Below are 25,510 nucleotides of genomic sequence, written 5' to 3' on the forward strand. Positions count from 1 at the left end.
TTTCTCGAAAACAGCTCTACCGTTTAATGAGGCATTTTCTTTGTTAGTTTATTAGCAGGAAAATTCTGCTGAGGGCACTTCTAGAAGAGGAAAGTGGATAGGTTTTAGATGTTACTAAGAAGGGTTAAGGCTGCATTTAAAGAACGAAGTCAATCTCTCCACCGAAAGTACCTAATGCTTAGTATACTATGTGAATTTGTTTTTTTAGGTCTTCTTAGTATAAATTCAGGCGCCACGGTTAGAGACAAGGCCTGCAAAGTTGAGATATATTGTTGTTCGAATCCCGGGTTAGGCCTTGGGTTTTAATTTAATGGTTAATAAAAGAAATTGGCAGTAAAGTATGTTTGCTTTTCGTCTCCGTCCACGACACCTAATTAGGTGACTGGACGTTAAGTCTGGCTGAAAAAATAGGCAATTACTTAAGGAAAATCATTACTCGTATCCGATAATTTAAGTAAAAAAGGATTTTACTGGCATAAATTTCTTTGGATTTGTAAACAGATGGAATCCAGAGAGTCCCAAATCCTGTAAAAGTTAAATTTTTTTAACATTCTTAATCATACCCACAGCTTATCTGGGAATAACAAGATTTAATGCAAGAAGTTAATTTAAATTGTGTGGGAAAAAATAATCAGAAAATTATTTACATATTTACACGTTTAGTAATCACACTACACTTTACTAATCCCATCCATTTTCAAAGTAAGAATAATGTATTCCTACAAGTGAGAAGGGTCATGATGTGTTCAATTAATCTGCAACAAGAGACCGTAGAATGGTCAAGTGGTAATGTCACATGAAAGTTAACCTACAAAGAAGGTAGCATCCTTCAACTTTAGGATTGCACATGCAAAGGTTATCTTGTTATTTTTGTGGTGAGTAGGTTTTCTTTCTGTTGTTTTTATTTATTAGATAAATAAGGTTTAAGAAAAAGTGTTTCGGCCTCCGTACCAGAAGTTTGCTAGCCTAACTGAAAAAGTTCACATTATTTCATTGATAATCCCCTACTAAAAGTAAGTTCATGTTCGAAACTAACAGCAGCAACTTATCTCTAGCCGACAAACTACTCAAACTGAAATCTGTACAATTATTAGGTTTAAAAATGTGTATAATTATTGATCAATATTTACGAAAAGTGGGCAAAAACCTCTTTTATAAATATACACAGTACATGCCAAATGTAAGTAAAATTTTATCTCGTATTTTCCCTCGTTAGTTATTTTTGTAAAAGTAAATGAGTTTAACTTGGACATGAGTGTAACTGTAAATGTAAATTTATAATAATGTCGGCTTGTTTATCTATCAGTCTCCAGGAATTAAAATGAGTTATTTGTTTGACAATGTATATAGTGACTCGTCAAAATACAATGTGTTGAATACTGTATTCTTTTCTGTTGCTATAAAACTACTTGCATAATAATGTTAAAGTTAACTTTAAAAGTAAAGTAAACTGTTACTTTCAGAAGGTTATAGTACAATAGATTTAAAAACAAATCGGTAATATGACCATAATTTAGCTCAATAATTCTGGGGATTAACATTCAGATATGTATTTGTAGTCATAAAAAGTAAATTTAAATAGTCGTAATTAGTTAAATTTTTCTTACTTTAAGTACAAGTCGTAGTTTTTAGATATGGTAGCTGAGAGGTTAGTTGCGAGGTCCACAAAGCTAAGATGTATTGCGGTTCTGGGTTCGATTTCCGGTCTAGACATTGGTTAATGGTTAATAAAAGGACATTTGTAGTAAAATATGACAACGCTCAACTTCTTACGGCACAATAGGCGCTCAACAATTGGCAAAATCAGCGCTGGCCTTGCTCTTTCGGATTTTCATCTGTTTGATCCGATGAAAGGAGCTTTGCGTGGCACTAATTTCAACGTCAACAAAGTGGTAAACAAAACTGGCTTGAAGATCAAGGTAAAGAACTCTTCGCTGAAGGGATAAGAAGATTGGACAAGTGCATAGAAGTTGGTGGGGATTATGTGGAAAATAAACCAAAAAGTGTATTGATTTAACTAACAATTTTTGATTTAAGGTATCTGTTTAAGTATTAACTGACCCTCGTAAATGATGACATGGCCTCGACTGGGTTTCGACTAGCTCCTATTAGCACACAGTGCAACACAATAAACTTAATAACAGTTCTAAACTTTCTGCGTTGTTTGAGTTATGCAGATTTGATTAAAGATTTATACGTATGCTAAACGACCTTAGTTTCTGAATGCTGGAGAATTTATTTAAAACTGTCCTTAAAAACGACCATTTTGGCCCTCTCTTATGCCATTATGTTTTAAACTATATTTCACAAATATCTTTTGCAAAACCTTTATTGACCATGTACTAAATTTGTTCTTCTCATTTCCTCAAATCTAATTAAATATTAGGCTTTTTTTTTTTAATTTCAGGAAATAAGAATTTAACATTGAACCAGTAACCCTGAAAATGAATGACTTCATGTGAAGGTTACAAAAGAATGAATAAGTGGAGGTTACAACCTTGCAACAGATGCAACTTACAATAAAATCTGCGTGTAAATTTTATCGATTAGTATTTTTTTTTTAAATAAAATAATTATAATGAGAAATTATAGAATCATGTAAAATTTTCGATTTGTTCTCTGAGGTATACATACACTTCGAATTGCTGTGACCACGCTAAATGTGCACACACTTAAATATGTAAATACAATGTAAAATGAGTCAGTTGTTGTGTGTAGGAGAAATTAAACTTGAATTCGATTTAAATTCAATGCATAGAAAGTAACAAAAAACCTGTCAATGAAAATGGGATTTACCCATTCTTTTTTGCTCTTTCTTGAAGGAAACCCAACTAGGTTTTTCAAATTTAGACGTTAATTTTCAAAAATGTAATTTAGGGGAAAGAGATTGGAGGGATAAGTTGAGGATAGAGATCAACAAATTAGGGATGAAGTCGTAGGACATAGGCTGCTAATTTGCAGTGCTTTACAAAGAGTGTATTATACTATCCTCAAAGCTATGTGGACCTACGGACTAGAGCTGTGGGGTTCAGCCAAACCTACAAACATACGGACTGTACAAGACATTTCAGTCAAAACTCCTCCGACAGATAGTTGACGCTTTTTTCTACGTGACTAACCTCACTCTTCACAACGACCTCAACATTCCATTTCTAAAACAACTTGCCAAGACTAAATATCACAACCCAGTGACCCCAAGACTTCCTAGAGACCTGAAGAGCATCGACATCCTGTAGCGAGTGCTACATCTTTAATCTTTATAACATTTAATATGTAATAAATACCAACATCTTAAAAGTACGTTTAAAATAAACTCAATCTCTCCGCTCATCAGGAATTGCTCCTAATTTTCTGGGTAAAAATGTTTCAAATAATACAAATTATGCGCAGTAAGTGTAACCAGTTCCCTGGACCGGTTTCAGACTTTTATTCATTATCAGAGGTTGTCGTAGGGATTTTGCCATCACTTATGTTCTAGTCTCACACTGTACTTGTTCTGTCAGTGTGATTTAGTTGAAGTCGAGAGATATCCAACCCTGAGAACTTAACCGTACTTTCAATTTGAAATTGAAATTTTTCATTTAAAGTGGTATCTAAAAATGCCTCGCTAAAAATAATTTTTATTTAAAATAGAATTTAGTTTATAAAATTAAGAATTGAAGAGCGTTATTTTCTTTTCTTATCGATAATTATTAATTAAACAAAATAAACAAAAAAATTATAAAAAGTGACCTATACACTGGATTACATGGCGATAAGATAAGAAGAGAGAGAACGTGGTATATCGCTGAACTGTTGCACATTTCCTTACAAGTCACCCGTCATTTCCCCTTATTATTGAATCATTCTGTTATTTACGAACCACTTTAACTTGCTAATACTACAGCCGAAATTACTTTAACACCTGTAAACAGAGATCGCTCACGGATCACCTTGAGTGGGTGAAGAACCAAAGAACTAACCAGCTTTACTTTCTCTTGCTCTACTTAAAGGGAAGATTGTAATCGTGAGTTTCTTTTATTTGGAGGGGAGGCCATAGATTTGTAAGATATACAGCTAATGGCATCATCCTCTGGCTCTTTAACTACAGGGATCACTCACTCTTTACAAGGATGGACTATTCGCAAATGAAGAATACAGAACAAATAGTAATGTTTTTCGACCTAAGGATGGAAGAAAATGCGAAATAAATATTAAAGGAAGTTTATTCTACTATTTCCGGTCTGCAATAGTTGGTTTAAAACAATATAGTGGACTATATGAACCTGGAAAGCTAGAGTGAAGTATGTCCTTTCTCTATTCACAGCTCTTCTGTTGGCTAGGTTCAAATTCCAGGACCAAGACTTCAGGACTGTACCGGGTTAAAAAAAATAAACCATTCCATTAACCCATCTTACCAAATCCGCCCAATTAAGATCACAACTGAACTCTCCGCTTTGAAAAACACAAGATACAAACAATGAAATTCCTAACAAGTTAAATATCAATGAAATAATAGTAGAATATTTTTGTTTTTTTTTAATCTGAAAGGTAATTAAAATTACTAATGTAATATTTTGTTTATAACACCTTCTAAATTATACGTTTACTTTTAATTGCAAATTTAGGATACCGGCCGAACAATAATGGGTTTAACTATTAGATGTTTAATCTTAGTTTGAAATGCGAAAAGTCTAAAAGCCGTTTGATACCAAAGCATCAAGTCCTTAAAAAATGAAATAAAATAGTAGTAAAAAAGTGTAAAAGAATTGGATAGAATTCAGCTTCGTCTAGAGTTACGTTCAAAAGAAGAAAAGAGGCATCAATTCAAAAATAAATAGAGGAACCATTTTTGTACTACTCCAAACAAAACGATACTCTGAACGATTATTACTATCCAATCTAATTCAGTTCCTTTATCCCATCAAATCCACAACAACTCACACAAAACCTACAATTTACCTTACTAAATGAGATGGACTATTCGAGATACGTCACACCCCAAGATGCCTGTACCTAAAATTCTACATACAATATGTACTGACCTTCATATAAACATATAACCCACAAACCCACTAACTTCTTACTTCGATGGCTCTACAACTCGTGGTGAGTCCTGGCCTCCCCTTAATCAAACCAAACCCACTAATCCAACAAAAACGTGCCCAATCTGCTACATTCATACTCAGCAAATCGTTGTTCCTAATGAATTCAACCAGAAGAGTCTACAGCAATTTGGATGTAAAATATCTTCTACCGGAAAAGGATGTTCAGTTTTTATACAAAAATATCCGTTTTGAGGAGTCCTACTTACAAATATCATACTAGCGAACCGCAATAGTACTAAAGTCAATCTAAAATTCAACCAAACTGGCCGGAAATATGATACAGCTATTCAAAACTTTCTTTCTGGGACAAATAACCGCGTTACCTTATTCCAGTTTTTCTAATTAATCTACTTCTTTAATTATCACTGAATAAAGACACCAACTTTGGTCTCATTTCGCCTGGGCTCTCTTTCAGAGACTTTGCTCCCACAATTTTATCTCTTACTGCGCGCTCTGACATTAATATCAGCCAGAACTGTTTCTTGCGGTTTTTACTGGATTTATTTATTTAACCGGAAATGATAAAAATGAATTTCACATTTCATTTTTTTCGATAAAAGCGGTACAATTAACCTGTAAAACGAGACCTTTACTAAAATCAAAACAACTTTTTATTTCTTCGTTCTTTTAAAAATCAATATTATGCAAGCTACATTAGAATAATATTGAATGCTTTAATAGCAATTTTTAGTTTCACTCATTCTACTAAATTATGAGAAGGTACAGCAATTTGGGCAGATTTTTTATTTTGAAATTTTGACAAGGAATGTCAATTTCCTGGTTTCCTGAGTACAAATAAAAAAAGTTGTTATAGATCATTCGCTTTCAATGGTACTACTCAGTCTAAAAATAGAACCGTCAAACCACTTTTGGGGGGGGAGGGGGAAATTGAGAGAGAATTTCGGGGGCCAGAAGAATTAAATTCCGATTCACCTCTTTGGAGATTACCAGCTTTTAGCCATTTTATTCACTTGCAATTTCATGGCAAGCTCCAATCAATGGCCCCAAACCTGGGGTCTTGAGTTCTTGCTTACCAATAGCGGTCACAAACAAAAAAGCACCCCATCCAAAAATACCATAATTAATTCTTTGAGGCTTAATGTATCCCTTTGAGATTGTAGATTGTATTAAAAAGGCGGTTCCACCAAAAAAGGGAAGGAACGCAGGCAATCCAAAATGGTTCCCATTGTTCCCCGCCCACCCCTCAGCTCATGAGTGATACCGGGGCTTTAAAACAACAAATCCGGCTAAAAGTTGCCAGATGCCAAGACAATAAACTAATAAAGTAGTAACAGGACACTAGGGAGCATGGCGACTCAATCGCCCAGTGCACTGAATAAAACTAGAAAGTTCTGGTAAAGATTACCAGATACCACAATCTCCGGGAAGGGAAACACTTAACCTCCCCGAAGATGAGAAATCTAGTTTTAGAATAAACGGGGCACACCTCTACAAAGTGCCGCACAGTCTCATTGGACTCACCACAGCCAGCACAAATTGGCGACTGTGAGGCCGTATTTGAAAAGATGGTACCCTAAATTCGCCTGTCCACTCTACACCTGAACCAACTGGCGGATCCGGGACCTGCTAAAACCAACTATAGCCGGTTTTTGACAGGCCCAAGAATTTCTTTAGCCTGACGGCAGTCAGCTCGGGGGAGATTTCCACTGTTTCCGATGTTCCTTCAAAAATCCACCGCGCCACCTCGGTTCTACATCGTCGATAGGATACAGGGATAATGGGCTGAGGAGTTGATTGTTATCAACGCAGCTCCTTCCTTTGCTGTTTCATCAGCAAGTTCGTTACCCGGAATGACCCAGGGGACCAAGCAACCGAAACAGTATTCAAAGCTTTGAGGCCTAAATGACATCTAATTGCAAATTGCAGTCTCCAATTCGAAGCCCTCTCTCTAAAATTAGGTTAGAATTTACAATAAGAGATTGTAGCGGTAGTTTTTTGAGAATAACAACCTTTACTCGCTCAACATTGATCACAATTTGGCAATAGCCACGCCCACTAGAGCGGATCTCTAACTTTAAATTTATAATTTATGATTATGTTTTGTTTTTCTTATCGTTTAAAAGAGAGGCTCGACCGCAATTTCGAAATATTGCCACGAATAAGAAAAAAGTATTGATTAGCGTGTCAAAGTACTATATATACTGTAAGGATCATTACATAGATATGTTGAGGTTATAGTAGGACGTCAATAGTGTTGGCGTCACTGCAGTGAAAAAGCTCCTTAATTAGTTTTTTTTTTTATTCTTTATTTAACAAAGATAACAAATTCTTTTTCACAGAAATAATTAAAATAAATATAAATCATTTGTTGTTAGGAAAATGTATTTTTGTATCAGTTATTTACAAAAAAAAAATCTAAACATAGAAATTATTGCCAGCTGTAACAACAAATTATTATCTAAGTCACGTCCACTGCTACAGCTAGATCTTTGGCAGAATTATTTTACTCTATTTACTCTTACGGATGGCAAGTTTCCCATGCAGCATCATTCTCTGTGTTCCATTTAGAGTAGTGTGTAACAGTTGGTCTGTAGACGTCCTCTTCTAAATCATCCTCCATTAACCTAGGTCAGTGTGGAGGGGAGAGAAAAAAAAAGATGATTGAAAAAAAAGTTGCCTTAACCCCTTAATGCACAGTTTTTTTTGAAAAACCGCTATATTTTATATTTGAATAAGTAAGTGTTATAGCTTACAATCCCATGTAAATGATAAATATCTATAAAACGATTGCTTTTCTTTGCTTTCACATTATTTTCAATTCTCGATTATATTCGAGAGTGAAAAATTATAGTAGCATAAAGTGCAACGCCGCTCGAATTATCTCGAGTGTGAACAGTTTGGCCAGTTTAGCGCGCTCGAGTTAACTCGAGCGTGCACGTTAAGGGGTTAATGTATCATCTCTATAAAAAATATCTTGTGTGACACTCACACGACTGTAATTCTTATTAGAGGTCCTAACTTTTACCACAGAATTGGTCTAAAATAGATTTGCCCAGAAAAAGTATTTGAATAACATAATTATCTACAAAATGAACATAATTACAAAACAGCCAAATTAGGTAGTAGGCATTTTCGAAAAAAATATCGTAAAAGTGAAAAATTAAATTTAAGTTTTACTGTCGTAGGAGGTATTTTTCGAAGAAATGGTAAAAAAGTGAAAAACCATCTTCGTAAAGGCTGAGTGATTTAGATCGCCACGTTTCATTGGCTTAGCTACAAGAGATTCAAAGTCTGAGCTTTCTCCGCTCAGCTGGAGTGTCCAATCCACACAGAGCATGTGATAAAAACATTCTTTTGATGAATTCCGGGAGGGAACTCAAAAACATGCACTAGTAAAATAAAAATTTCGAAAAATTTGGTCACGATCTTCTTCCTTGCTGGAAGTAAGAGAAAGAAGGAGTTGAATGGTTTTATTGGAGGATGAATAACCTCGATATCAATTTAAATTGTGACTTTAGCTTTTTTTAAAGAGAAAATTGAAAATTCCAGGATCGTTTGTCCGAGAATCTAAGGGAATCTTGGCTTATTCCCCTTGATTGTAGCTACAGTGTTGCTAGCGTACCTTACACTTTATAAATAGTAAATAGATAGTAAATTTCATATTTTTTTTGTAAGGATATTCACGAATCTTTCACACATAAAAAAAAGGGACACATGCTTCAAGCCAACTAACAACTTCTTGCCGTTTCAAAGTCATTAAGTCCATGTTTAAGTTTTGTTGCGCTTATCAAATGGTTAAAAGCTAAAGAAGGTTTATAAGTACTACTCACAGATTGTCGATAATTTCTTTATCTGATGAAACTCCCAGATAGAAAAGGAAAAAACAAACGACAAAAATTGCAGCCCACATTTCTTTGCAAACTTCTAAACTGTAAACAAACGAAGTTTGGTTATAAAATAAAGAAATTAAAAGTTTAAATCATATGATTACTTATTAATATTTAGTTGATTTAATTTAATTTTAAAAATACCATCTACGGAGGAAGTGCACAAGAATTTCCTTTTTAAACAAATATTTTTAACTGCATTACCTTTACAAGATCGAAAACTAATAAAGAAATCGATAAAGTACTATATTATATATGTGAAAATGGAACGAATTTACATCGTATGGAAATAATTAATTGTTACAGAAAATGCCGCAATTGTGACCAAATATATACACATAGATACAATGTCTTCTATTAAAAATTATTATTTCTGAAAGTGTTTCTATTAAATTATTAATAATTGCGCAATTTAATATTGTATTTAAATTAGTTTGTTATAATAATAATAAAAAACAAGTTTTACTTTCTCTAACTTTTGTATTACTTACGTTCCTATCAAGTTTTCGAAATTGAGTTCTTCCAAGAAATTTTGAGGTTCCCTGAATATGAGATTGAAAAAAACCTCATATTTTCCCAAACATAAATGCAAACATAAAACAGAAAGTTTAAAAATAGGTTTTAAAAAGCAATAAATTTGATAAACTTGACACGTAACTACGCTAATAAAAGTTTGTAAATGCTCTGACGCACAAACGTGGCGGCAGGCATCACAAAAATAATAAATAAATCAATTGATTGATTAAAAATGAAAAATACTATTACCTTTATTTTATAGGTATTTAAATTTATTTCATTTTTTCAACGTTAGCTGTTTGGTTAGAGTCTACTTACGGTGGTCACATTTTTTGGGGTAAAATAAAGGACATATCGAAGAAAATAAAAATATACAATATATAATTCATAAGTTTATAACATTGATTGCGAAAATAGTGCAATACAACAATGCATATATTAAAATTTTAAACAGTCTTAATTATTAAACATCACATGCACATTGTAAACGTTTAAATAATATTAATTTTGATACTTTTTAGTAGAATTAATTTGTTTTAATAGAGCCAGTTCACGCTTTATAAAACGACATAAAATTCCCATATATAGTTTATTTGAAAGTTGTATTTGACGGAAATACAATGCTTCTAATGTGCTTACCTTTAATGGGGTTTTTCATTCGTGCACATATTTATTATTTGCCAATGAAAATTTGTTTTAGGCTTTGCATCGACTTTACAAAATAAAAAGGAAAAAAAGGCTTATTTTAGAAAATAAATAGAGAGTTGTCCTCTTAAATAAAGGATGTATAGTCACCATGGGTTCTAACGCGAAGATCTCAGGTTCGCATTCAGGTTCTGGTTCTTACGAGTTTATCTTCTTAGAAGAGTCTTACAGCTCACTATCCAACACTGGAGGCCGGGCAGAGTACTGGAAAAATCTCCGAGCGCCAAAAACCTAAGATGTAGGCATGCCTTTAATAAAAAAATAAATAAAATAATATAATCAAGGAACCAATCTAACCTACGTGTAATGTAGACAGTTGCAAAAAAAGAGAAGCAAAATCTCACCAATGAAATATTTCTTTTCTAAGAGTTGTGGAAAAATTGTAATTCTTTTGTTACAGAAAGAGAGAAATTAAAAAAAAAACGAATGAAAAACTAGATAATTTAGCGTAAGAATTGCAACAGTTAAAATTGAAACAAAATAATTAAATAGTTAATACCAAGTAACAATGTTGCGCAGTTAGGTTATAATAGACGCAATAAGCTATGCAATTACTAATGCTTTATTAGTAATAATATATATAAACGAGTAAGATAAAAAAAAATGCACAGTTCTGCAGGTTCTAGTAGACTGCATTTATCAATATTTCTATTTGAAATATTGGATAGTGAGACAATGGCGGAAAAAGAAATAAAACATTTAAACACAAATACCTTATCTCTCTGGAGTGTGTCTGAGTAAAGTCTGGCAATATTTACCCTCTTCAAAAAAAATAAACATTTCATCCATAATAACAGAAACGAGGATTATTTTATAAATAGTGCCGAAATGAAGAATATCAACATTGTAAAAGTGCGTTTGTTTTGTTGGTTATTATGTTGTCTGGTGTTTTAACAGTCACATTACTTTTCTTAATCCAATAAAATAAATAAATGGCTATATTTTTTTTATAATCACAAAATTTAAATACACAAAGTGGCACTTCCGCTAATCCGACATTTCTCTACCCTTGGAAATTCTACTAAGAGCACCTCTTAGGGTAGGAGATGATTAGGCTATCCTCTAAACTTTAGAGGTTAAAATTTTGTCTTTATACTTTATTGTGTTGGTTTGCCACCTGTATAATAACCTTAAAAAGTTAAGTATAATGGTTGATTAAACGCTAAAAGGTTAACAAATCAGCTTGGATAGCTTGGACAGGAAATTAGAGTAAGACGGCGGAATTTAAATCAAACACGTTTCACATATATTTAACATCTAAGCATTTAATAATTGAATCATTGAATCTTTTACCGTTAGAATAAGCACAACACGTCTTAAATATACTCTATGCTTAAGTTGTTTTCATTCAGACACCCAGATTTCTTGGTGTAATACAATTTTTGTCGATTTTAAACATACGCCAAAGAAAAGCCCAGCGGATGAAAATCTTAAGGTAAGTTTGCTGCTTTTCGCGATATATCTTTGATCTTACTTGAAGTAACATTTTTTGGGGGGAAATTTCGAAGGAAGGGGGATACAATCTGGCTACATTCAGTCGAATCATAGTCGAAGGAGAAGATCTGCTCTTGTTTAATAAGTTGACGGCATGATCTCCCTAACGGCTTTACAAACCTTTGGACTATTATCGTATTCAAAGGCTATAAAGATACCTTAGAAATATTATATTGGCATTCATCGCCTACGAAGGCAACGGGGTGAAAACTAGTGTTTTTGGAATTTAGGAACTGGCTCTGTTAGCCTGCTCAGAGGAGCAGTTACCCGGGGGGCACCACGTGGAGGTAGAGCTCAGAATTTGGCCCCCCAAAATAATACCATTCTTGCCTATATATAAAACCGCATTCCAGCCAGTTTTGACCCCCTTATAAAGCAGGCTTATTAGCAAATGTCAATATTATATTGGCATTCATCGCCTACGAAGGCAACGGGGTGAAAACTAGTGTTTTTGGAATACGGTTAGCCGCGAAAAAAATTTGGCATGAATGGCGGAAAATAGATTATTCGCGTTTTGGGGGAAACAAAAGAAAATAGAACAAGAAAAACCAACAATACAACCAACAACAACAACAACTGAAAATCGAAAAACGAGAGGAATGAAACAATGGAATGAATCAACAAAACAACAACTGAAAAAAAACCAACAACAAAATACAACATAAAAACCTGAAAATACAATATAAAACCTGAAAATACATAATATATAAAAAAACGCAATGTACATAAATACATAATATATAAATATGAATAAATATTTGAAATAATCATGCAAAGAAAGAAAGCATGCTTAGTAATATAAGAATTGACTGAACTTTGCTGCTCTACTTGGACTTGAAGTTCCGAAGAAGGATATTAGTAGTGGCCATATAAATGAATAATTATGATTCAATTTATTTATAAAATGACTAGTGTCATTTTGTCATGCACTAAATATATATCATGCACTAAAGAGTGGCTGGTTGATGTATAGCTGAAAACCCTAACTAAAAAGCAAAATCTAAACTTTAATTTAGAAATATCTTTAACTATCTAATATGTTGTATTGGTCCACCTGAAAACCCTAACTAAAAAGCAAAATCTAAACTTTAATTTTGAAATTACTTTAACTATCTAATATGTTGTATCATCCTTCTTCTTGAAGTTCCTAACATGCCCTAATAAATGGAATCATAATTATGGATAAACTCGAAGTATTTATTGTTGACGGAAAAGATAGTTTGCAAAGAAGAGTAATGTAATTAATTACTAAGTAAAATTTGGCCGTCTAAAAAGATAAATTTTGATAAGGAGATTTTAAAGTGTCACTCGCTGCAGGCGAGCCTAGAGCGAGTGGCACGCTACTAATCGCGCCCGAACGTCATCGATATAACCACTATAATTCCCCAGTCTACCTGGTCTGCTGTAGGTTGGGATATGTAACAATATCTTGCAGTTACATATCCATCGATGTTGCTTCTTCTTCTTCTGCACCGCATCAGAGTAACGCAAAAAATAATAGCGCATTACATTGCGAAATTTAGAAAAATATAAATAAATAAATATAAAAGAAATGAAAATGAAAAAGTTGAAAGCAATCTCCGATAAAAACACTCCCGGAATTTTAACACTCCCGAGCTGAAACAGAGAAAACAAAAAAAAACAGCCTCCCTTTGGAGATGGCAAGTGGTTTTTGTTACGTCTGCATGTGTTTATTGCTTCTGTTATAAAGAGTGCATGGTATTTTGAGCTGGGGTAACCGTGGGGTCGCTACTCCCCATGCTGCATGCATCAGCTACCCCTTGCGGCGTTTATTGGCAATGTTACCGGAACCACTAAAAAACTGCCGGAAAGTAGTAATAGTCAATCGTAATTTCTGGATAAAAGAAAAACTAGTCGCAAATGAAGGATACATGTTTTTCTTATCCACTATTTTACCGAAGAACAAATAGTTATGTTTTTCGACCTAAGGATAGAAGAAAATGCGAAATTAATACTAAAGGAAGTCTATTTTCCGGTCTGCAATAGTTGGTTTAAAACAGTATAGTGGACAATATGAACCTGGAAAGCTGAAGTAAAGTATGTCCTTTCTCTATTCACAGCTCTTCTGTTGGCAGTCCAGGTTCAAATTCCAGGACCAGGACTTCAGGACTGTACCGGGTTAAAAAAATATAAAACATTCCATTAACCCATCTTACCAAATCCACCTAATTCAGAGCAAAACTGAACTCTCCGCTCACAAGATACAAACAATGAAATTCCTAACAAGTTAAATGTCAATGAATCAATAATAGAATATTTTTGTTTTTTTAATTTGTAAGGTAATTAAAATTACTAATGTAATATTTTGTTTGTAACACCTTCTAAGTTTTACATTTACTTTTAATTGCAAATTTAGGATACCGGCCGAACAATAATGGGTTTAACTATTAGATGTTTAATCTTAGTTTGAAATGCGAAAAGTCTAAAAGCCGTTTGATACCAAAGCATCAAGTCCTTAAAAAATGAAATAAAATAGTAGTAAAAAAGTGTTTCAGGAAATCTGTTACAAAAAGTGTAAAAGAATTGGATAGAATTCAGCTTCGTCTAGAGTTAAGTTCAAAAGAAGAAAAGAGGCATCAATTCAAAAATAAATAGAGGTACCATTTTTGTACTACTCCAAACAAAACGATACTCTGAACGATTATTACTATCCAATCTAATTCATTTATCCCATCAAATCCAGTTCATATATCCCATCAAATCCAGTTTGTATATCCCATCTAATCCAGCTCATCTATCCCATCTAATTAACTTCATCTATCCCATCTAATCCAGCTTCTCTATTCCATCTAATCAAGTACATCTATTCTCTCTAATCCAGTACATCTATACCATCTAATCCAGCTCATCTTTCCCATCTAATCCAGTACATCTATCCCAACTAATCCATCCCATCTAATCTAGTACATCTATCCCCTCTAATCCAATACGTCGATCCCATCCAGTTCATCAATCCCATCTAACCCAGTTCATATATATCCCATTTAATCCTTCATCTATCCTACAAATCCGGTACATCTATTCAATCTAACTCAATAATTCTATCCCATCTAATTAAGTACACCTATCCTACCTTATCCAATACATCTATTCCATCTAAACCAGTTTATCTATACCTAAATAATCTATAATCTCTAATCATCATTTACTTCAAAATAAGATTTACCAGACGTGACAAATGATTATTCCAAATTACTTGCATCTTGAATTTAATATTTAGCCTATTAGGATGCAAATTTTCAGCCTTATATGTGTGCACTATTCAAGCTTTCTTTGTAAAAGGCAAGCATGATTAGGTTAAGCACAATGAACTTAAATTCCAAACTAGAATGCATTTTCGTAAATTATCAGAAAACCAAAAATAGTATAGTTAGTTGTAGCATTTTTATAGTTATATATCTATAGTTATAGTATATTTCCAGAACAGTTAGTCTGTAGACATGTTAGAGAGTTTTCTGTTTGAATGTGTAATAATTAATAACGACTGAATTTGTAGGACAATTTTTGCATAAATATTGGACCTGATCTTTTGTTTCATATTTAAACCAGAAATTTTGATCGCTGTCAGACTGAAACTTGTATTTATTCTTTTAAATAAAAAACTTTATAGAATTCTCCTAATATGCCGTCTTATTAAGCTGGGTCTAAATGAGCAAGAACTAACGCGATTAATTCAGTTCGGAACGGAAGATCGCAGAACGTCGTATAACGGTAGCATGCTACCTAGAAGAATTGCGAAACCAATAAAGCGGCTAGATACGTGAAAATCGACCGGTCCCTCTTCACGAGCGACGCGCTTTTCTCAGACGAGCTAAAAGCCGACGCGATTCAAATTCGTCGTTGTTTTAAAAGTATCGCCACGCGCATCAAATCACAAAGTACGCGCCGTATCTCGTCGAACGATAGACCCAGCTTTATGTTTACAGAGATTTCTCAATTTCATTATCTTTGAATTCGATCTCAGAAAATAAGATTCTCAGAGTCTTATTAGAACTTACAGAACGGTTATATCAGATTATATGTGAAGTTTTAAGACATAGTTTTTCTAATAGTTATTATTACTGTTCTTGCTTAGTGATTTCCATCCCACCTTTGGGGAAAACATAAGGTGTATAAAAGGTTCATCAATTCAGAACCACATTTTTAAAGGAACACAGCTTATGAACGAGATTATAGAAAGCACAATTTTATCTTTTAACGATTTTCCTATTTAGAGCTTTAAAAAATTATCCATTTATTTTTACTCGCAACAGGAGTAACAAACAGCTCGCGAGTAAATCTGTTTCAGCAGATTTTCCGAATAGAAAAACCTTTTTGAGCGAACTTTCAGCCCAAGAAGTAAAGCTGATTGAAAATTACCATAGATACGGTTGCTACACTACTATAGTTAATAACTATTATTCTCTAAATTATTCTCTTTATCTATTATCCTCTTTAACTATTATCCTATATTCGATTCTAGATACGAATAAGATTAAATTCACCAAGATTCTAATTACGATTCTCGTTCATTAATTTGCACCTTTTCTACTAAGTGCAATACTTCATGCATTAAGTATAGTACTTAATGGTGGTTGTCCTTAGATGGAAAAACTTCTCGTCGAATTCAACAAAATATTTGTTTCCGTAATCAGGACAAAAATAAACAGTTCAAAGATCAAAATACTGAGCAAATGATAAATTATTTTATAAAATATTATTTTGAAATAGTTTCTCTTAAAGTAAATTATTTGAATCAATTTTATTGACTTAAACCACTATAGTTTTTTTTTATTTAAACTTGAAAGTTTATTTTTCGTAGTTATATTGCATACTACACTAGTGCCGACTTCTAATGGCTTATCGAAGAATGGCAATTCTTGTAGACTGACTTTAAGATTACAATAAAGTGATATTGATTTTATTGAAAAGTAGAATAATAATCAATAAAAATGAATAAGAAAAATGAAGAATTTGCTTATAAGCAAATAAAGATAATAAAATATACCATTTTGAGATAAAAATTCAACTTAAATTCAGTTCATGACAAATAAAACAGAAAAGTAAATGACTATAATTAATATTCAATGAATTTTAATAAAATAAATTGAACTCATTTCATTGACATAAAACTTAAAATACAATATTGAATCAATAATTGCATTCTATCAAGACGAGCTTTGTTTGAAGTAAGTGATTATAGCTTAATCTCGAATGAGCAAATAATGGATGGATTTTATAAAAAGAGGAAGGTACAAGCATGAGCGATCTTATTCCGGTAAAATGTTAAATGATTGACTCTTTGTTGTGTATTATTTTAGATCAAGTCGAGTAAATTCCACTGAATATGTCCCAATGACTTGTTTAGTTTGTTTTGTTAAGAAGTTACTATTTGGATAATTGTTTACCACAGTTTTATTGCGTGGTCTTGAGTTCATTCAGAATTATACATTTTTCGGAAGTGAAATTGCGTGCCCAAAAGGTTATTTTAAATCACCAATTTTGTGTTAGAATATTCTAATTTTTAAATGTTAAATCTTACCAACGTATACTGTGAACAATTATCAGAACCTTTTATTCAACAATCCTGATCAACTCAATCGTACTGCTTTGATTCCATGTTACTAAAGTCAAATATAATACATATTGCTTATTTCTAAACTCCTAACAACAAACATCACCACAATCTGTCTTTTAGCTAACAATATCTATAATTCACTTTTCTTTTATTTAACAAAACATCTTGAGCACCTCGTATCTGAGATGACTCAGGGCTGGCTGCAGTCCAGATTCTGCAGTTACCTCGATACAGGTCTTTTGTTTTGTTAGCAGATGAAAAAAGTGATATTAGATTTTTATAGCGTAGACTTGATTTGTGATGCTTGCTGTTTAAGTTAAGTTAAAGAAACTTCTCATTAAGTAACATGAAATAAAGAAGTCCAATCGTGTGAGGAAGTTGACATTCTATATCCTGATTGTTCTTAAATATACAAAGGTCACAAATAATATCTGTTTATAAATAGAATATGTAGCCACAAAATTTGACTTAAAAATAACTAAATAAACCTTCTGTGAAAGCCACAACTTACTTTCCCTAAAATCACTACCTTAATGAACTCAAAACTAGGATATATGTAACAATAACCAAACAGAAACACTTACAAAACAAGACAAAGACAATCATCTCATCAGAATGTTTTAATAGACTATTTCCCATTTGAATAATACAAATAAATCCACCCATTTACAGATAACAAATAATCTCTCGTTGCTTGCACATACCTTTATCAAAAACCCGAAATACACCATTATTAATTTTGCTCGAGTAAAGATTAAGCAAATATCTTTACCTAAAACACAGTTCTCTTTAAAATGTAATTTTAATTTAGTATTTATAGTTTTTGCCCAATTTAAATGAACTCTTTTTTTTTCAATTTTATTTTATTATAATTTATTTATGTTGTTGCATCATTTACTTTAATGTAATTTTGTAATTCAACTATTTTATCTCAAAACCTTTTTATAGATATATTATCTCAATTTCTCGCAGCATATTTTTCTTTCATGCTAAATATATTAATTTATTGAATGTAAATAAAATATCTACTTGACATAAATATTAGACCATCTAATTTATTTTAATCTACTGCCAAGCCAGAAGAACTGACAGTCTGTAGTTAGAAGTCTAAAGCTGTGTAGTTCATAGCAATAATCTCAAGTAATGAACTTTTATGTTTAAAAATCATTTGGGCAAAAATAGGAATTCAAAGTGCCGCTTTCTATTCAATAAATACTATTTTGTATCAATAAAACTAGTGAATATAAAGCAGTTTGTTACGTTTAGAAGCAAACTAAATGCAAAGCTCTAAATGTGAAATGTTGAGAGACGAAATTATTCATCTCACTTCACTAGGCTGGTTTCAAAATTGTTGGACCTCTGATAGGGCCTCTATGTTATAGAAATGGGTTTATGAATTGAGGAAATCGATTATACACTTTAAATACCGCAGAAATAGAAACCACTAAACAGTAATAAATTAAATCTTTAAGTCTGGATGAAAAACAAAGAGATAAACCCCAAAAAATAATCTGATTTACCGTTCTCTTAGTTCTCGTAAGTCTATGAACCTTTCTACAATTAAAAATATAGTGAAATTAAGATTTCTTCCTGCAACTTAAGATGACAAATAGAAATTCTGTAATGTTTATTATTTACAACTGAAGTTTAAGTCTGTAAACGATTTTAAAGTTTGGTTTATTGCTGAAAAAGATCACATACTAAATATGCAATAAGGCCTACTCTATATCTTAGAAAATTTAACACATAAAAATAGAACATCTCATGCAAAACAAGACCAGCTGATGTAGACAGCAGTAACGGAACTCTGACAAGTTGAACCGATTGTTTTTTATAATAAATTTTTACTCAGTTTGTAAGAACATAAGCAGGTTTGAAATTTAGTCAGTATATGTTCAACTTTTTTTGATTCCTGTGTAGCCATTTAGTTATTTATTATGTAAGTTTGTTAAAAGTTCTGTTCAAAGGAAATAATATTGTTCAAATCAGAGAATGAAGGTTGCATTCCTAATTGGTTAAATATAAATTTAAAACTTACCCCAGTTTTGGAAAAATCCTTTAAAATTTACCAATTTACCACATGTTCTAAAGAAAACTTCACTTGAAACTTGTTGATTCGGGGGTCCAAAAATGGCATTGAAATTGATTGAAGAAGTTGGCTTAAGAAAAATTGGATCTTCTACGGATGTTGTTAATGAGCTGAGGCGAGTTGTGGTACAGCCATTTCAATCTTGCTTTCTTGATCACTTCAAAATTGGTAAGTAGGATTATGGCCTCGAAATTAATCCTCCCTGATTGAAAAAATGTGCTTAAAGATAGTTGGATCGTGTACGGATATTACTAGATGTTATTAATGAACTGAGAAAGGTTGTAGTACAGTCATTTGGATCTTGCTTTCTTGATCACATCAAAATTGATAAGAAAGATTACTGCTAAAAAATGAATGTTCTCTGAGAGAGGAAATAAGCTTCAGAAAAGATGAATCTTGACGGGATGACCTTAATTTGTTGAGTAGGATTTGGATAAATAATAGAACAGAATAGCAAGAAAAAAAGTGTTTCTCAAAAATCTAGTACAAAAAGTGTCGAACAATTTGAAAGAATTCAGTCCCGATAAGAGCTGAGCTCAAAAGAAGGCAAAAATATCAACTTGAAATGGAATAAAACTAGCTTTCTTGTACTACGTCGAACAAACGATAGTCTAACGATTATTACCCATCTAATCCAGTACATCTATCCCATCTAATCCAGTTTATCTTTTCCGTCTTATCCAATTCATCTATCCCCACCTTATCCAAGTCAGCTATCCCATCTTCTCCAATTCATCTATCCTTTCTTCATCAGCTCGTCTAACCCATCTATTCCAGTTCATCTATTCCATTTAATCCAGTTCATCTAGCCCATCAATCCAGTATAACTATCCCCGTCTTATCCAATTCATCTATCCCTTGTACTCCTGTTCGTCTATCCCATCTTATCCTGTTCGTCTATCCCATCTTATCCTGTTCGTCTATCCCATCTTATCCTAGTCAGCTATCCCATCTTATCCTGTTCGTCTATCCCATCTTATCCTAGTCAGCTATCCCATCTTCTCCAATTCATCTATCCTTCCTACATCAGTTCGTCTAACCCATCTATTCCAGTTCATCTATCCCATCAATCCAGTATAACTATCCCCCTCTTATCCAATTCATCTATCCCTTGTACTCCTGTTCGTCTATCCCATCTTATCCTGTTCGTCTATCCCATCTTATCCTAGTCAGCTATCCCGTCTTCTCCAATTCATCTATCCTTCCTACATCAGTTCGTCTAACCCATCTATTCCAGTTCATCTATCCCATCAATCCAGTATAACTATCCCCGTCTTATCCAATTCATCTATCCCTTGTACTCCTGTTCGTCTATCCCATCTTATCCTAGTCAGCTATCCCATCTTCTCCAATTCATTTATCCTTCCTACATCAGTTCGTCTAACCCATCTATTCCAGTTCATCTATTCCAGTTCATCTATCCCATCAATCCAGTATAACTATCCCCGTCTTATCCAATTCATCTATCCCTTGTACTCCTGTTCGTCTATCCCATCTTATCCTAGTCAGCTATCCCATCTTCTCCAATTCATCTATCCTTCCTACATCAGTTCGTCTAACCCATCTACTCCAGTTCATCTATCCCATCAATCCAGTATAACTATCCCCGCCTTATCCAATTCATCTATCCCTTGTACTCTTGTTCGTCTATCCCATCTTATCCTGTTCGCCTATCCCTTCTTATCCTAGTCAGCTATCCCATCTTCTCCAATTCATCTATCCTTCCTACATCAGTTCGTCTAACCCATCTACTCCAGTTCATCTATCCCATCAATCCAGTATAACTATCCCGGTCTTATCCAATTCATCTATCCCTTGTACTCCTGTTCGTCTATCCCGCCTTATTCTGTTCATCTATCCCATCAATCCAGTATAACTATCCCCGTCTTATCCAATTCATCTATCCCTTGTACTCCTGTTCGTCTAACCCATCTTATCCTGTTCGTCTATCCCATCTTATCCAGTTCGTCTATCCCATCTTATCCTAGTCAGCTATCTCATCTTGTCCAATTCATCTATCTTCCTACATCAGTTCGTCTAACCCATCTACTCCAGTTCACCTATCCCATCAATCCAGTATAACTATCCCCGTCTTATCCAATTCATCTATCCCTTGTACTCCTGTTCGTCTAACCCATCTTATCCTGTTCGTCTATCCCATCTTATCCTAGTCAGCTATCCCATCTTCTCCAATTCATCTATCCTTCCTACATCAGTTCGTCTAACCCATCTACTCCAGTTCATCTATCCCATCAATCCAGTTTTACTATCCCGTCTTATCCAATTCATCAATCCTTTGTACTCCTGTTAGTCTATCCCGCTTTATTCTGTTCATCTATCCCATCCTAATCCAGTTCATCTAACCCATCTTATCCAATTCATCCGTCTCAAGTAATCCTGCTCAACAATGCCAACCGACCTAACATCTAATCATTATATACTCCAATAGAGGATTCACCATTTAAATAAGTGATAATTATCCCCAACTACTTGCAGTTAGATGTAATTTTTAGCCTTCTAGGATGCAAATCTTTAGCTCCTTTGTACAAGACAAAGAATGAACTTTAACAACTGATTCTTGCTGCATAAAAATAATAACAATGAACTCAAATTCCAAACCAGATATTCTTAAATCATGTGAAGTTCAGGTAAACAAAAATACTATTCCAATAGGTAGTCTTGGGTGTTTGTGGAATTTCTGCTCCAACGTCTAAAATTGTCTACTGACTGAAAATGTAGGGCAATTTTTGCATAAATACTAGTGGTGATCTTGTTGTTTATACCAAAGTTTATGATTGCTCTCAGACAGAAACATGTATCTAGTTCTCTTAAATAAAAACTTATAGAATTTTTCCTATATGTCTCTTTGTTAGGCCAGGTCTATAAGAACACGAACTAACGCGATCAATTCAGTACGGAACGGAAGATCGCAGAACGGCGTATAACGGTAGCATGCTACCCTAGAAGAATTACGAAACCGATACAGCGACTAATACCGTGTAAATCGACCGCCGAAGAGCGAAAAGGCGTCGCGGATTATTTTCGTCGTTTTAAAGCTATCGCCGCGCGCGGCAAATTACAAAATACGCGCCGTATCTCGTCGAACGATAGACCCAGCTTTAAGTTTACAGAGAGATCTCTCAATTTCATTATCTTTAAATCCAGTCTCAGAAAACAAGATTCTGAAAGTCTTATGAGAACTTTTAGATCGGCTAAATCAGATCATATGTGAAGCTTAAAGTCTTTATTTTTCTTAAGTTATTACTGTTCATGATTTAGTGATGTCCAACCCTCCTTTAAGAGAAACCTAGCTGAATAAAACTTTTCTCAATTCAAAATATTTTCAAAGTAACACAGCTTTAAAACATGATTGAAAGCACAACTTTATCTCTCACCGATTTTTCCATTTAGAGCTTAAAAAAATTATCTATTAATCATTTCTCACAACCTAAAGTGAAAAACAGCTCGTGAGTAAATGTAAATCTGTTTCTAGAGAAAACTGAATTGATTTCCCGGGAGGAAAACCCTTTTGAACAAATTTACTTATTTTTTACCATCTTCAGGATGACATTAAGGCTACAATGAAGTGATCTTGTATTTATTTAAAAGTAGTATTCTATTCAATAAAATTTAATAAGAGAAATGAAATTTAGCATCAATGAAAGAAGAATTTGCTGATGAAACAAATAAAGATAATATAATAATATTTTGAGATAAAAATTAAACTAAAATTAATAAAGTTTATCGACAGAAAACAGAAAACTATAAGGCAGACGTTAGTAGAACCAGCATTAACTTAAATAAATTTTAATAAAATAAACTGAGCTCATTTCTTCGGCATAAAACTTAAAATACAATATTACATCAATAATTGCATTTCATCAAGGCAAGCTTAGTTTGAAGTTAAGTGATTTTAGGTTAATCTTTAATGATGAATTAAAGAACGGATTTTAGTTAGAAAAAGTGAAAGATGCAAGCATTGAGCGATCTTCTGCTGGTAAATTTAAATGTTTGGCTCTCTGTTGTGTATTATTTTTTTTAAGTTAATTAAATTCTGTTCAAATTTTCAAGTGACTAGTTTTTGTTAAGTGTTTACTATTTGGGTAAAATGTTTACCATTGTTCTATTGTATAATCTTGAGTTCATTCTAAATTGTAGATTTATCTCGGAAGTGAAATTGCGTGCCCAATAAGTTAATTTAAATCTCAAATTTTGTGTTTGAATACACTAATTTTTAAATGTTATAACATCTTACCAACGAACACTGTGAATAATAATCAGAACATTTTTTTAACAATCATTCTCAGCTCAGTGGCACTGTTTAGATTTCATGTTACTAAAGACCAAAGTAATACAAATTTCTTTCTTCAAACTCTTAACAAACATCACCACAATCTGTCTTTTAGCTAACAATATACATAATCCACTTTCTTATTGTTTAACAAAACATCTTGAATGCCTCGTATCTGAGATGACTCAGGGCTGGCTGCAGTCCAGCTTCTGCAGTTACCTCGATACAGGTCTTCTGTTTTGTTAGCAGATAAATAATTATATTAGATTTTTGTTGCATAGACTATGATTGTGATGTTTGTTGTTTTGGTTTAGTTGAAGAAATTTAACAGGTAACATGAAATAAAAAAGTCCCAATTGAGTGAGTAAGTTAAGATTGTATGTCCTGATTGTTCTTCTAAAATATACAGCGGTTACATATAGTGTGCATTTTTTAAAAAAAGTATATAGTCACAAAATTTGAAGTTAAAATAAATTAACTTTTTGTGAAAACCACATTTTACTTTTCCCAAGTAATGAACTCAAAACTACAGAGGTTGTGCAGAACAATGGTGAACAATAACCAAACAGAAACACAAGACAAAACAAAGACACTTGAACGTCTCAGCTGATTTTTTCTTCAACAATTTCACATTTAAATAATACAAAACATACATCCACATATAAATTTATATAATCTCTTGTTACTTGCACATTCCTTTTTCAAATACCCAAAATATCCATTTTTAATACTGCTCTTGTAAAGATTAAACCAATACCTTTACCTCAAACACAGTTCTCCTCTCTAAACTGTAATCTGTTATTTAAATATTGTACTTACAGTTTTTACATAAGAAAATAAACTACTTTATTCTACTAAAATTTATTTTTGTTGTTGCGGCCTTCAGTTTACTGCTTATAGTTTAATGTAATTTTGTAATCTAACTACATTATTTTATCTTAAAGTGTTTTTATATATTATCTTAATTTCTTGCACCATATTTTCCTCTCATGCTAAATATATTAATTTATTGAATTTAAATAAATATCTACTTTACTTAAATATAAGATCACTTAAATTTTTTCTAATGCCAATTCAAAAGAATTGACAATCTGTATTTAGAAGTCTATAGCTGAACAGTGCACTGCAATTATTATTATGTAGAAACTAGCAATAATTCAATCAAATCTTCTAAAAACAGATGTTAAATTACCCGCGAGCTGTTTCTTACGTTTAGAAGTGATTAGAGTAAAGCTCTAAATATGCAATATTGAGAGATGAAATTGGTCATCTGACTGTGTCATAGAAGTGGGTTTTTGAATTGAAAAACTCACTATATAAACTTTAGTTTCTCCCAAACACCGCGCTGTTGGAAACGATTAAACCAAGAACAGTAATAAATTTAAACCTTGTCTCGATAAAAAACGAAGAATTAAACTTCACATATTTATACGGTTTACCGTTCTGTCAGTTCACGTAAATCTATGAACCTTTCTACGATTAAAAATATAATGAAATTAAGATTTCTTCCTGCAACTTAAGATGACAAATAGAAATTCTGTAATGTTTATTATTTACAACTGAAGTTTAAGTCTGTAAACAATTTTAAAATGTGGTATACTGCTGAAAAAGATCACATACTATTTATGCAATAAGGCTTAATCAGAACTTAGAGATCTAAACTAATTCAAAAAGAACATCCAATGGAAAACAAGACCAGCTGAATTAGGCATAGAAATGGAATATACGTACTAGTTGACTCTTTGTTATTCCTATATAGTCATTTTGTCATTTAAGTAAGTTCGTTAAATGTTTAGTCTTTTTTGCAGAGAAAACAATATTACTCAAATCCCAGGGTGAAGGTTGTCTTCCTTTCTACGAACACGAAGCTTACTTCAAAGTTTCAGAATACTCGATTAAAAA

General features: G+C 32.8%; 1 long non-coding RNA gene across 1 annotated transcript in view; it reads left to right on the plus strand.

Moving 5' to 3' along the window:
• Nucleotides 1-312: 312 nt before the first annotated feature.
• Nucleotides 313-25,510, plus strand: part of LOC141454857 (uncharacterized) — a 55,966-nt gene continuing 30,768 nt past the window's right edge. Inside the window, exon 1 of the long non-coding RNA XR_012458990.1 lies at nucleotides 313-875. This is a non-coding gene — a long non-coding RNA (uncharacterized lncRNA). The remainder of the gene's footprint in view (nucleotides 876-25,510) is intronic.

Source organism: Rhodnius prolixus, unplaced genomic scaffold (genome assembly GCF_049639745.1).
Source record: "Rhodnius prolixus isolate KJV_2025 unplaced genomic scaffold, Rpr scaffold_15, whole genome shotgun sequence".
Lineage (NCBI taxonomy): Eukaryota > Metazoa > Arthropoda > Insecta > Hemiptera > Reduviidae > Rhodnius > Rhodnius prolixus.